At 39.7% G+C, this 15,355-nt stretch overlaps 1 protein-coding gene across 5 annotated transcripts in view; it reads left to right on the top strand.

The window, feature by feature from the left end:
- Positions 1-15,355, top strand: part of PPM1B (protein phosphatase, Mg2+/Mn2+ dependent 1B) — a 65,526-nt gene that overhangs the window by 17,572 nt on the left and 32,599 nt on the right. For 3 of the 5 annotated variants that reach the window (XM_071577373.1, XM_071577340.1, XM_071577349.1), the window contains one exon: positions 9,317-9,461. The exons of the other annotated variants lie outside the window; for them this stretch is intronic. The gene's annotated coding sequence lies outside the window, so the exon portion shown is untranslated. The remainder of the gene's footprint in view (positions 1-9,316; positions 9,462-15,355) is intronic. 5 annotated transcript variants of the gene reach the window in all.

Below are 15,355 nucleotides of genomic sequence, written 5' to 3'. Positions count from 1 at the left end.
TGATGCATCTTTGTGCTGAGATGTTCCCGTCACCATTCAGTCCAGCAAGGGCCTGTGTTGCAGCCAACAGTGTACAGGAGCAGTAGTAATCTTTGGGGAAGCTGGAGATGGTGTCTTAATCTGTGTTACCCAAATTTGCCTGCAGCTGAGGTCTGAAATGATGAGTAGCATAAAGCAAACATTGAATTATTAACATGCTTGCTTTGCCAGAATCCTTTTTGCTGTCAAGTCTGTAGAGCTATCATTACTGCATTGACTGCTTGTAATGTCCTTAAGCAGCCTCTCTAATAGTGATTTCTTGGAAATTGGCATGGTCTTCTTGCATGTTAGTTTTAACATTCTTTGACGAAATTGCCCTTTGAATTTTTGCAGGTATAGTTCGACACGTATTGTGATACTTTCGTAGTGGAAAAATTAATACAGTTTTTACTCTCAAAGAAATCTGAACTTTCAGCAGATATATATATATATCTAGATAGATATAATATGTATCTATCTCAAATCAAGAGTTTAAACTGTGTTGATTAAAAGTGAGTCCAAGTGATTTATTGTGGAGCTGAAGTTGCAGTACGAGTTGGACAAACCTTTGAGTGTTTAAGCTTGCAAGTTGCCAGATGGGCAGCTTCTTGCCAAGTGCTCCTCTGTTTAGATGACAAGTGAAGCAGTTCAGATAGCCTCAATGCAGACACCTGAAAAAGATTCCATGTGTCCAGGCAACGATACTGGAGCCTGCTGCCAGAAAAAAAGGTAATGGACATTTGCTTCACTCTGCAGTTCCTAGAGATAGTAATTTTTTTTTGTTAGACTTCACACTTTTTCTTAAAAAGTTTCTCTAGCCTGATGAAAAAGTAGAGCATGCTGTTAAAGAGCAGGACGGAATAGTGTGTTTTCTGAAGTCTGACAAGTCATCTATGATCCAAAACCTGCCTTCCTATACCAGACTGTTGATTTAGTATCTTGTGGTTACAGGTATATTGATTGATCCAGTGCAGGAGTATATAATTACATACCATGTAGGATCAGCTGCTTCTCTTCAGCATTTGTTTGTAACTGTCTTAAAAATGTTTTGGGATATGCCTTATTTAACATGAGTCAAATCAGTTCAACCAAGGTGATTCAGGAAGGTGATAAATCTGTGTTAGCAATAAGGGAGTGACTTTCTACACAGATGGACCCTCTTAAAAGTTTTTAATTGCTTTTACATTTTTAAGTGTTAATTCTCTTAATACAGTGCTGTTATTGAAGTAACTTTACTAGTAATTAGAAAAATTGTCTTAACATGGAGGAGACAAAGGAAAGAAAAGTTCTAAAACTGTAATTGAGGTATAAAAATAACTATGTATTTTAACAATTCCTATTTGGAGCCTTCAGTTCCTGTATTATTTAAATTAGTTCTTTTGAAAGATTGTATGTGTGTAGGCTGTGAATTGACAGAACAGATGCTTGAATTCTCTTTCCAAGTGCTTTGCAGTAAATATTAAAATGCTTATAACATCATAAGTGTTAATATTTGGCAGCTTGTACTACTGGTGTTCTTATGTTACCAATTTGAATATGATGGTGATTTTATTGTGGTGTTGAGCGACCTCTTTTGCATTTAATTTAACTCCTGTTGTATATAAATTTAGCAAGTGGTAACATGGCTAAAAAAAGCCACAAATAGATCCAAGTGGTTAAGTAGCGTGGCAGAGAATTTATGTCTTCTCTAACTGTCTGCACATCAGCAGTGGCCAAGGGGTTTTTTTTGACTGCTGTGATGGCTCGGTTTTAGTGCATTTGGAACTGAAGACTTACTCTTGGAAGATGAGAGAAGAGCCGTCTTGGAGAAAGGGAAAGTCCTTCCTCTAATCATTACTATCATATATAAATAATTTAAAAACTTACTGTTCCTATCCCTTGTAAATTTGATGCAACTCAATTTCCACCGTTGTCAAACATACCAACATTAGGGAACTGTTGCTGTACTTTCTGTACGTAGGGTAACTGAAATACTGTAATTTTGAACTTTATGCTTATTTTTCACCCCACTTTTTTGAGTTTAAGTTCCTTCTAAATTTTGAATATACTTGCGGTCACATTTGGGATTGTGTGTGTTAGATGTGTAAGGGAAAAATGTGATGAATTGGCATGCATGTATTGTAATGTTTTAATTCCCCCAATAGAGAAATTGGCATGCTGTTTGTGCCTTTGAGACTCCGTTGTGGGATATTTGTTCTAAATACAGGATCTGTACAGGAAGACGTGTATAAACCAGGTTTAAAGGATTTTATTTTTCCGTTAGGAACAGCAGAAATATAAGATGTGGTATAAAGGATTATCAATTCTTTATTGGCTTCAGTGATAGTAGCAAGACTTGATTCAAAAGCTGACTTGTTCTCAATGCCTTGTTGGCCATTAGGAACTTAGGGTGAGGTTCTCTACCTGGATGAAAAATAATTTTTGAGGACTCTGGCTTAAAAATCATTGAATACTGTTCTGAGAAGAATTAGTCAAGATAATCATTTGCAGATAATCTGTCCTTCCTCTTTGTGACCATTTTATATGAGACACTTAGAACAATATTAATATTTTGAAAATTACTAGACTTTCTGACTGTATCTTACAGTTAAAGCACCATAAAATTTTGTAGCTGTTCTCTTTGCTATCCTAGCAGTGAAAGTTTACAATTATGTCAGGTTTCTTACCTCTTTATCATGTCACACAGTGAAGTTTGTAACAGTGGAGTTTCTTTATTGTCCAGATTCACATACTTGCTGCTGATTTAGCTGTCTGAAATATGTTGCTTCCTCTGATTTTCTGACAACTGATCCTGTAGGATTTTTTAACGTTTTTTTTCTGACAAGTGACTCTGTAGGAGTTTTTTTATGGTTTTGTGCTAAAGCCTTTCTTTGAAAAGCTTAGCTAGAAAAGGCTCCTACTACTGCATAGTCAACAGAGAAAGTTTTTATTTGCAAGTTTACTTCTGAATTTGATTAATACATAGTTTGCTAACACCTTGCGCTTTTGGGTAAAAGAGTGACAGACTCAGGATGCTCTTTAACACTGCTATAGTAGGTAGAGTGGGTGAGACAAGACTGTGTGAAGTGAGATGTGATTTAGGGACATGCTGTTTTAGCCCAGAGGACTTCAGAAAAGATGTGCCTTGAAATGTTATCAGGTGACAGGTATGGTGGGTTCTTTCTGACAACATTTATTTAATCAGTGCTCAGCCTGAGATTTCTGCTGATTTTATTCAGGTGGAAGAGGGGTCCCGTGGTGTAAAGGAGAGCACTCTGGACTCTGAATCCGAAGGCCCTGAGTTCCAGTCTCAGTGGGACCGTCCCCTGGCAGTTCAATGCCTCCCTGCCATCCCATCCCATCACATCTCGGATGCTCAGCAGGGTCAGCCCCGGTTAGTACCGGGTGCTGTGACAGTCCCGAGGACTTCACTGTCACTGTCCAGGCTCTCTCGGCTGTGGCAGATGGACCTCAGGACTGAAACGGTGGGGCCAGTTCTGCGCACGCTGTGCCTCACCTAAAAAATCCACTGCGCAGGCTGGAAGGGCACACCCACGTGGGGAGAGCCCTGCCCAAATCTGCGTTCACCAAGTCTGGCCATGCATACATACATTCAGGTGGACATTTGCAAAATCTGAGTAATCCAGCCATAGTGACTGTATACTTTTAAAAATCCATTTGAAGGCCAAATGTTAACAAAGGCAGCAAATGGATAGATGGTTTCAAACTGACACAGGTATTGATCTAGGTATTCTAGCTAGCAATGTGATAATAATTTTACTTCATGGGGAAACACTACAGGAATGTGCTCAAGTGACAGGCACTGCAGGAATAGTAAATATGATCTTAGGTTGCCCCTGCATATCTATCTAGTGCATCTGAACTAGAATTCTGAATGCCTGTCAGGAAGATGAATGTTTGCATCTCTGCCCTTTGCTTTAAGAAAAAACACAAACCCACACAGAATACAAATGCATCTTCCTCGATCTGGAACTCCTGGATTGCTGTGGAAAGCAGATTGTGTATCTAGAACTTCACTTACACTACAGCTATTGCATACAATAAGGTAAAAGCTAGTTAAAAACTTTTGTCGGCTTTTCTCTAGAAAGTCACAGCAGCCCAAATAAACACATTTGTTCAAAGTAAAAATCCTCTGCTTACAATCCTTTTGTTTTAATTGAGGCGTGGGTTTTTTTGAAAGAAAGCTAACTTATAAATGGAATGCATTTTAACTCTTCAAAATCCATCCTTCAGTGTAGTTCAGCTAAAGATCAAATAGCTGAAAATGAAAGAGTTTTGCACTTGGATGTTCTTTGTTCAGCCTCATCTCCTCCTAAAGCTGCTGTTTGAAAAGCTGTCCAGCATAACTGATGGCGAGATGATTCCACATTTCTCTGCTTGAGTTACACTAAGCGCAATTCTGATCTGTTAAACAGAGGAGTAAGTGCTTGCAAGTGATCTCCCAGTAGGCAAATGTAGTGTGCATTCTGGATTCCAGTAAGGCTGGCTTTTCATATTCCTTCATCTTCTGCTTGTATAATTCAACTAAGTTTGATTTCCTCGTCAGCTGGATGAGCAGTCTCTGCTTCAGGCATTCGCTTGTACCAGCGTAGCTGTCTGTGTGTCTGCTCAGCCACAGAGCATGGAAATGGCAATGAGCTGCTGAGAGCAAGTACCACTTGAGCTGCCACTGCTGCCAGGACACCTGAACAGCCATAATGCAAATTTACTGATCTAAGGCCTACCTAAAAGTGAGTCACAGAGAATTTAGGAATTAAGAAGATGCCTTACAAATACGTATTAAAGACAGGTCTTCAGGAGGAAAGTTCAGAATCGGTTTTTTGATGTGTATCAAAAGGCAGCTTTCTGATGCTGTAACTTAGGTCCGTCATTTGTGAGGTAATATTTAAAAGTATGGACTTAATTAGAATGCTAAGCCCATGGTATTATCAAGCTTTTAGGTGAGTGTAAAATACTGGTCTAATAGTGTATTCCTGTTGGAAGTTCAGTGTTTAATAGTTCAAATGACTCACTGGCAACAAGTTTGAACTGCAGAATTCAACCAGCTGAACTAAACTTTCACTGGAACCCCAAGTAAGTATGTGTTTCAAGGCCCTTAGCTTTTTAAGAAGACCTGGGAGTCACTTCTAAAACACAGTGGAAGGATACTGTTGCACTTTGCACAAAACCATATTATTATACTGTATGTATGGCGAGGTTTCCTGAAAGAAGATTTGGGCAGGGCTCTCCCCACGTGGGTGTGCCCTTCCAGTTTACACAGTGGATTTTTTAGGTGAGGCACAGCATGCACAGAACTGGCCCCACCATTTAAGTCCTGAGGTCCATTTGCCATGGCCGAGCGAGCTTGGACAGCGACAGGGAAGTCCTCAGGACTAGAACCTACAGCCCCCGGGATTGCCAGGAGGTCTCCCATCAGAGTACTCACCAGGGCTGACCCTGCTTGGCCTCCAAGATCTGACGGGATCAGGCATCAGGAAGGCATTTAACTGCCTGTTATTATATTAACCTAATATTATATAACAAGGATAAAGCACTAAACTTGATTCATACAATTTTTAGTTTTGAAGTTCATTCTCTTTCCTTCAACTATTTAATATGAATGTTTTAGTGAAGCTTCCGTGTTTGAAAAGGGGGAAAAAACCCAACAAACCCTGCAAACCTACAAAACCACAAATCAAGACTTCATCCAGTCTTGGTTGCTTCACAGTGTTTTTGTACAGAGCCAAGAACCACTTAGAAAATGGAGAGAGAATTCATTATCCTTTTATTACAAAGGGAGGATGGTCCCGTGGTGTAAAGGAGAGCACTCCAGACTCTGAATCCCAAGGACCTGAGTTCCAATCTCAGTGGGACCGTCCCCTGGCAGTTCAATGCCTCCCTGCCATCCCGTCCCGTCACATCTTGGATGCTCAGCAGGGTCAGCCCCGGTTAGTACTGGGTGCTGTGACAGTCCCAAGGACTTCACTGTCACTGTCCAAGCTCGCTCGGCCGTGGCAGATGGACCTCAGGACTTAAACAGTGGGGCCAGTTCTGTGCACGCTGTGCCTCACCTAAAAAATCCACTGCGCAGGCTGGAAGGGCACACCCACGTGGGGAGAGCCCTGCCCAAATCTGCGTTCACCAAGTCTGGCCATACATACATACACATACAAAGGGTGAACAACTCTCTCTTTAGGGTTAAATTTGTACATTGTCTCAAGTAATTAAGTAGAAATTAACTCCTAGTTTAGTTTGGGATTTGTCATATACTTACACTAAGGAAGAACTGCTGCATGAACTTGCAGCACTGGTGCGTTCCCTTGCGATGTGCTCTTGACTTCCCAGAAAAATCAGGTAGCCTACTGAGTGCCTGTTTTAGGAGAGGGCTGTTATCTTTCCTTTGCTAAATGCTGAGGACATGCAGCTGGGAGGCTGCAGTTTACTCACTAACCTGTGGCATACACTAGTGCTCTTTTCCTTCTCCCTCCTGCTGTCTTTCACTTCTGCAAAATCTGTTCGTATTGGTGTGACCCAGTTCACAGTTGTGGGGGATGATACCAGCAGTGGTGGTTATTGTGCTGTCATAAGGTCAGTCGTGGCACATTAGATCATAGCTCTTTCTGTTCCTGTTCTGTCAGTGAGTTGGTTTGTTTGTTTACTTGTTTAAAGCAGCAGTGATTTGGTTGTCCACCAAAGGTCAGAGTCGTAGGTGGTTGTGATGCAGAATTAAACCCAGTGTTTTTCTGCTGCTTCTCTGACTACAGTCTGGAAACTTGCAAAGGACTGGATGTTGTAGTGGGGTTTGCTTGTTTAAACATTAGGATTCAGCTTGAGGATCATTAGTGCTTTGCTGCCAGGATTATTAAGTGCATATTTAACCATCAGGAAGATGAGCATTTGATGCATCTCCTTCTGTAAAATATGGTAGGGTTTTTCAAATCTGTCTGAATTTTTTTTTCATGTGCTTAGTTTGGAATATTTTGTTTACTTCTTTAGTAATGAATTACTTATGATGACTTTGGCTATATGGTCTTTATCTTATGAAGAAAATATTCTAAACATGGTAAAAATCACATTCTTTATTAGCCAAGGAATATTTAAATTTTGGTCAGTTAAAAACTCTTCTACTGTAGGGTGCTGGTGTCTTAGTGGCAAAAAAGTTTACTGAACTGACTTAGCCCTACTCAAATATTACGCATTTATATACTCCAGAGATTTAAGTAGCCCAAATAAAATGCTTAATTTTGTTAAACTTTTAATAGAAGGCATTTAGCTTTATTTTGTGTTGTAATTTATGATGAGCAATCTGGACATTTGCCTTTGCGTATGTGAGCGTTTTCTGCACACAAATTATTAGGGGCTAGATATAATAGCCATAATAGAATTTGTGCAAATAGAAGCATATTCTGGGGTAAAATGCTTGTAGCCCAAAGTACCTGTTCTTGAATCTGCCCTACTGTAAGCAGTCTGTCTCCTGGCTAAAAGTTATCCCTATCTGAGGAATGCTCTCTCTCATCCTCTCTAGAGTAGAATTTGGGAGTGGTCAAGTTTCTTGCTTCTGTAAAGTGTAATGCTTTATCTTCTGACCTGTGTTTGTGAGTTCTTCTCTAAAGGCCACTGGAGTAGCATCAGAATCACTGAGGCTCCTTCATTGTGTAAGCACCCTGTACCTTCCTGTAGCTGGGGAGTTCTTTTGAAGGTGAGACAGTGCTTGGAGAGAGCTGCATCCTGGTCACATGATTTGTGTCTGTGCCCTGGAACAACCTGTATTTAAGAGGAGGGAGTTCTGCTAAATTGTGTAACTTGCTTAGTCTGTGCTCTGTATTTTTGGGGTTTTTGTGGTTTTTTCTCTGAAGTTCTTGGAGGTGAAAACAACTTTTTTTACTGCAACTTTTTAACTTTTGGGGTAGGGCTTTTGCCATGTAGTCCAATACAATTATTTAGGAGGGTTTTTAGAACTTTGTCAGAGTTCATTGATGTTTCGGTGGGTGCTGCTTAAGGTGTAGTTACACAATACTCTGAACAAATCTGAATTGGCAGCAGCTCCTGGTTCTGCATTTCTGTCATTGGCATTTGTCTGATCCTGCATTTCCTAAGCTGGTTCAGAGACTTCAAGTGGCAGAAAATAATTGATTTTTTTTTATTAGTTTGGTTCCTTGAACCATCCATGCTGTTGTAATGCCTAAGAAGGGAGAATGTTGGGGAAAATACAGAGCTTGCAGCAGTGTAAAGTTACAAGCAGAAAACTTACTGAACCCCTACCATTCTTCAAACATAGCCAAGTAGTTCTTCTGAGTGATTTTTGTGCTGATGACACTTTTTGGTAGTTGAAAAGCACTATTTAGTGTTTGGAATAGACACGCCATAATGAAATGTCACATCTCAGTTCTTGGATCACTGGGCTTAAAGTCAAGATGTGCAGTAGGTCCCCTTTATCACCCATCCAGCTCGTTAGAGAGCTGTAATCAGTTTAAACACAATAAAGCTTGTATTTCCCTCGTGCCCCACACAAAGCTGGCTCATACTCAGAATTCTTCCTGCAATAGTTCCTTTCACCACTGTACTGTCATGGTAACTCGTGTAAGATGCAGTGGTTTATAAGATTAAATATGTAGTCCTTGATCCACAAAGGAATTTGGGTATTTGCATCCTGTTCAAAACAATGGATAGATGCTTTTGTAGATCCACATGTCTGAATTGCTAGTTATGTGCTGCTTTTACATTTTAGGCTGCATTTATGGTTAATTTTATAGGAACTGTTTTTAAAGAAATATAATCATTCTCATTTCAGAGGACCTAGAATACTTTTGCAACTTATTGCAAAAGTAAATTCAAAGCTTACAGCTTTTATTTTAAACTCTTGTGCATTTTTACATCTAAGCAAGGAGAATAAAAAGCTTAGAAATTACACATGCTCTTCGTGTAAGTTTTAAGGCCTGTCAAACACTCAAGGAGTGTACTCTTGTCATTTGGGTAGGTGAATAAAATTAAGAAATAGCAGAGTGATGCTAGGAGACAGCGTAAGCTATTCCTGCTGTTACTGAATTTGGGGACTTGAATGGCAGGTAATTGGCTGATGACTTCTTAAGTGCTAGGCAGTCTTGGTGAAGGAAATAGGGAAAAATTTGATCCAATACTTTGTTAGCATGAAACTTGAATGTGATATTTAGAGAGTGTACTGAAAGATCTTCTGACATCCAGGTGTAGCTTTAATTCAAGCACTTCTATTTAGGAAAAAGTTATATTCTTGAAAAAATTCATGTGCAAATCTGTTGTACACCATCTGGAGTAGCTAATTAGTTCCTTTGTTTCTTTCTAGGAAATATCAAAATAAAGCAGATGTTGTGTCCTGCACTGTTATCTCAAGGTTTTGCAAGTCATTCTGTTATGTGGTTCTTGGCAGCAGGAATGTAAACTAATTCTTACAGCACTGAACTAAAACCTTGACAAGGTTACAATTGCAGGTAAGAATGAATTCTGCCCCTTGGAAATTTGTGGGAAGATAAAATTGCCTTTACTTCGACTGTGTTTTGATTTGCAGTTTATAATTGACCATAGATTTAACAGAAATTTCAGGACATATTGGATAAAATTATGTATTTTTTCTTCTCTAGATTTATTGTAATTCTGCTTAATGCTATTTTTTAACAGGGAGGAAGCATCATATCAAGTACAGCTTCTTTCTGTTATAGCACAAAACACTCTTAAGTGTGTGGGGGAGAAATGTCATTTTTTCCCCCCTAAGATGTCTCCTGACCCAGGTTTTGGGGTAGGTAAGTTCTCACACAGAAGACTGCACAGTGTCAGTAAAAAAGACATGAAGTGTTTCACCACTGTGTGTTGAGATCAGCTTACTTGGCTGCCTGTGGCTTTTTTCCCCACAAGGTCTGTATTTCCTTAAACGCACTAATAGCAGCAGTACTGCTTAAATTACCTGTTTTCATTGGTTACAGAAAATCTCTAAATTTCTTTACAAGGTCCCCTGTAGCTTCAGCTCTTGAATCACCTTTTCAAGGGTAAGGCTTCATATCTTTTTTTCCAGGTCAGTGAAGATGTTTTGGCTGTTGGTTTTCTATCATTAACTTTATCTGACAATGATGGAAGTAACTCATTGCACTTTTTGTCACCTTCTTCTGAACTTGTGTGTGGGGAACTAAAAGGCAATGTTCTTTTACTGGGACTTCTTTTAAAAAGTTATAAATTCAATGTTGTAAAACTATAGTCATGGAAAAAAACCCCACATCCTCCACAAATATGTTTATATCTTTCTGAAAGACGCATTTTTGGTTTTGAACAAGGACTGTGTGTTTTGAAGACTTTCTGTGAAATAGCTTTATTGCCTGTGCCTATTCTGCAGAATCATGATCAAGTTAAGGCCTTTCAATCTCGATTACACCTTGGTGTCTTTGACAGGAAATGTTGCTTGCCACTTGCCAATAGTGGCAGGCAAGAGTCTTGACTTTTGGTGTGAGGCACTTGACTGTGCCTTACTCTGAAGTTCAGCAATGCTTAGGTCATAAGTCAGTGACAAGTTTGTGCCAAGCAGGTGGCATTGATTGGTCTGCTACAATGAAAGAATAAAGTTTGTTTTGAGGGGGTTTTTGTTAGCATTGTGCTGATTGAATGTTCAAACTTTGCAGTGGTGTAACATGGTGTTACTCTGCAAGTCAGACTGAATTTAAGTGGACCTCTAGTACTGCATAGCCATACCCTTGTGTCCCAATTCCTCAGGTTTCTGTGTGATTTGAGATGTCATCCCTCCCTCAGTTACATAAATAAAGGCTTACGGGTTTACTGTGGTTTTGCAGACCTGCTGCAGAACACTTAGTCTGGTCTTTCAGACCTGTTTGGGAGCAATTTATTGATGATAGGAATTGGTGATTCATTGCTGCCTTATTCTCGCCAAAGGGCATCTGAAGCTTTTTGTAAACAAATTGAAGAACACCAGAAAACCTGACTGAAATGCCTAAATTTAGAATAAGGGAGAACTCATTCCTGATGATGTGCTGCTTCATGGAAATGAGTAAAATTCTTGAATTTTGTTATCAGTAGTGTGTTGGATAAACTTCAGTTCTTTTTCTTCAAAATATGAGATGCTATTTCTTTAATAAAAACCTGACTGCTATTTGTTAAATTGATTATTAAGAAGGAGAAAACTAAACTTGTGCACAAAATACTTGGTGTCTTACTGAATTTAGAGAACCAAAACAGCAATTCTGCATAGAAATAATTACAAACTTCATTAGGTCAGTGCTTTGTAGTTTCCAAGTGCCACACATGCATCTGTTTTGAGCAGCTCCTTAAAGAAGTGAGAACATTCTTATTGTCTACAGGAAATACAAATGGATACAGGCAAACAAAAAGAATTTCAGTTAATGTCATAGGATATAAATCTTGTCATAGTATGGTCAGGAGAGTTAAACAGCAGTGCAGTCTTCTGGGTGGTATAATAAAGCCGGGGTGGTCCCGTGGTGTAAAGTAGAGCACTCTGGACCCTGAATCCCAAGGACCTGAGTTCGAGTCTCAGTGGGGACTGTCCCCTGGCAGTTCAATGCCTCCCTGCCATCCCATCCCATCCCATCTCGGATGCTCAGCAGGGTCAGCCCCGGTTAGTACTGGGGGCTGTGACAGTCCCGAGGACTTCACTGTCACTGTCCAAGCTCACTCGGCCGTGGCAGATGGACCTCAGGACTGAAACGATGGGGCCAGTTCTGTGCACGCTGTGCCTCACCTAAAAAATCCACTGCACAGGCTGGAAGGGCACACCCACGTGGGGAGAGCCCTGCCCAAATCTGCGTTCCGAAGTCTGGCCATACATATATATAATAAAGCTACACTGAGTTGTAGGGTTTGAGTTAAGGACAAAATAGGACTTCAGGGTTAATATAAGCGTGCACAGTTAGTATCTGAATTAAGCAGTTAGGCCCATTGCACTCAAGGGCCACTGGACCCAATTTCTACTCCAAGAAAATGGTAGAAGAGCATGAATACTGGGTTATGCAGAGCTATCTTGACTGGTACCGACTTCAGCCTTCATTCTGTTCCCATGCAGGTGCTGGCAGCAATAGTCTGCTTTGTGCTGTGTGGTCTGGTGGTGTACTGTTTGATGAACCAGCCTGGACATTTCCCTGTCTTATGTATCACTCTTTTTGTAGTTACTCTGTAACTCAGATTAACTGCAGATAAAGAGGGGATTGAATTTCCCAGGCTTTGTAGTGCTTGGAGGAAGTCTTGGTAAGGAAAATCTGAAGTTGTTACCTGAAAACCTAAGATGAGTGGCACTAATTAAGACATTGACTACCATGGAGTCTTTCTTACTGAGAATTACATACTTCTTTAGTTAAGTCCTTAGCCGTGGTTCAATGTGAACTGAGGGCTTTTACCAGAAATTACATTGGCAAGCACAGAATTCTCTGTAGGCATGTAGGAAAAGCACTGCATGGGGTTTTTTAAGTTTTAATTTGGTCACAAAACTGTGTGAGATTGACTTCTGCAACTTGAATAAGAGGGAACATGAATGATACAGATTTTCTCACTAAAAGTACATCAACCCTCTGAGCACTGGTGGCTTTGTACTGTCTGCTGTAATCAGAAAGCTACGTTCAGAGCCCACTTCCAAGTTTCTTGTGAAGTTATCTTGAGTATCTGAGATATGATCTCTATCTTTGTACCTACCAAGCTGCATTCCAGAAAAATGAGAAGCCTCAGCATAGATGTGTGCAACTGGTCCATGAGAGAGACACAATTGCTGCCTAAGCTGAGCCTGAAGATCTGCAGTTAGCCAGCTTCATCCATGTTTTAGTCAGATGCAAGAAAGGAGAATGCAAAATAAACCTCTGGAAAGACCACAAACATATATGTTTTTCTGGTGTTAACAACATAGCTAGAAAGGTCATAGCTCTTAACCTAATCCCTGCTGTTTCTTTCTATTTTTTAAGTTTTTTCTGTTGAAGGTTACAGCCCCCTTGGATCTGCTGTCTAAGCTTTGGCTTCCAAATCTACTGCAGTCAAACTCACAAAGTTTCAAAATACTGAAGCTAACATTGCACTTCTTCAGTGAAACAGTTCAAAGAGTAAGGGCAAAAACATCTCAGCCAGCAGTTCTTAAAGAAGAGAAATTGCTGGCACAATCTAGTGGTGAGTAGCTGAGGCGGAGCAGAACTGATAGTGTTTTCAGGTAGTGCCACTGACTTTGAAAATAGATGTGAATCTACAGCCTGTGAGTGTTTTGTACCTCCAGACTGGTTTAAAGTAGCTGAAGTCCATTGCCAAAGTAATGTACATTCTTTGTAACTTGCTGGTTTAAAAGTAGCATGGTGGGGGAAACTTGTGTTTTGTTTGTCTTTGTTACTGTTTCCTTTCCCCCAATTTTTGTAACAATAGAGATGCTGAAATTCATTTCAAAATTACAGCTGTAGCTCCTGGGCGTGTTATGATACTTGGTGATGGGTAACTTGCAAAATTGTCCTAAATTCCTGGTTTAAAAGCCTGCTGGTCTCCTTTCATGACATCCTGGCAGGCAAAGGTTTTGGTAGTAGGCTCTATATTAACCTTTTATAGCAGTACTGAATTTCCTTCTGTCGGTATCTTTGATCAGCTGAGATCCTTCCTAAAAGCAACTCCCATGACCACAGATTATCTAAAAAACAAAACAAACCCCTCAGAACAAATAAACCCCATAGTGAGCAGATGTCAATGCAGACACTGTTCTTTTATGTAGTTCATTTTTAAGTGGAAGTAAAATATTCAGATGTTATTCTTAGATTGCAATCATTTCTGTTTGACTTTGCCACTATTTGTGACTACATAGTTAGAGTGAGCTGTTACAGCCAAGCTTCAAGTAGAGCTCTTGCTCAAAGCTTCAATAACTATTTGTCTAACGTAAATTCATGTAGTGCCAGTGTTTTTAAAGCCAGTAAGTTAAAAGTGAGACCAAGTTTTCTGAGATCAAAAATTGAGATCCTTAAAGGTGGTTGCACTCATCAAGTGAACTTGTATTTAGTAAACACAGATTATACTATCCATTTATCCTGTAAGTATAGTGATAGTATAATAATAGTATATTGTAAAGTGAGCACAAGATGACTAAAAGATCAGTATTTCTTTTATAAATTGAAGAGGCAAAGGTCAGGACAAGGGAGTTTTTATGAATTTCAAAACTCTGCAGTGTGTTTAGACACATATGTGGTGTAGAGTCTGTGTGTGCACATAAAGCACACTAGTGAAAGACTGCAAGATGGAGACAGAGGAGCTTTCTACAAGACTGAGTTTGACTTTTTTTTTCTTAAACGAGAGACATTATTTCTTTCTGTGCCTTCAATGGATTTTGAAAATGTTTGCCATAAATACTTTGATTATTTATTTGTCATTTACATCTTTAATATCTAGTGCAGCATTTCTTCTGTTGAAACGTCATTCTTTTTTTATAGCAGGAGCAGATGTGTTTTGTAACAGGAAACTCTGGCACTGTTTCTTCTCCACAGCACTGACTTATTAAAAATGACTTGCCTGTTGAGTAAATCCTTCTGAGGAAAAGACATTTTACTGTACAGTTTTATGACCCAAGCCCAAAAGATTGATGTTGCATCATTCTCATATTGTGAAAAGATACATTATTGCCTTTGGGACTGTTGGTCATCAAGGTATTAGTTTAGTTTTGATGTTCTCTTTGACACATGATCTGAAAATTATTTTATAGTATCTACAAAAACTTTGATTATGGTTTTTAGACCTTTATGATCTAATTATGTGTTGGTTGCTGTCATGGTTTAACCCTAGCCAGGAACTACAGAGCTGCTTGTTGCCTCACCCTCCTGCCTCACCATAGGGGAATGGGAAAGTGGATCATAAGAGTGAGAAAATTCATGGCCTGAGATGCAGACTTTCTAGTGGGGAAGAAAATGAAGGGGAAAAAGGAGTGAAGTGAAGAAGAGCTAAAGGATGCAAAACAATTGATGCACAATCAGTTATGCACCACTTGCCAACCAGTGCCTGGTCAGTTCCTGAGCAGTAGCCCCATGTCAGCTTTCCTCCCAGTTTATATATTGAACATGACACCATATGGTTTGGAGTATTCCTTTGGCCAGTTTGGGCCAGCTGTGCTTCTGTGTCCCCTCCCGAATTCTTGTGCCCCTCCAACCTTCCTGCTGGCAGGGTATGAGAAGCTGAAAAGTCCTTGACTTAGTATAAACACTACATAACAACAACTGAAAACATCAGTGTGTTATCAGCATTATTCTCATGCTGTATCCAAACACAATTCTATACCAGCAAGTAGAAAATTAACTGTCTATCCCAGCTTAAAACAGGACAATACCCACCCCTTATTCTATCCTATTTGCATCACTTTCCAAGATAT

The sequence above is a fragment of the Pithys albifrons genome, chromosome 2, assembly GCF_047495875.1.
Source record: "Pithys albifrons albifrons isolate INPA30051 chromosome 2, PitAlb_v1, whole genome shotgun sequence".
Classification (NCBI taxonomy): Eukaryota; Metazoa; Chordata; class Aves; order Passeriformes; family Thamnophilidae; genus Pithys; species Pithys albifrons.
Note: the sequence above shows the minus strand (reverse complement) of the source record. Positions and strands in the feature narration are given on the sequence as shown.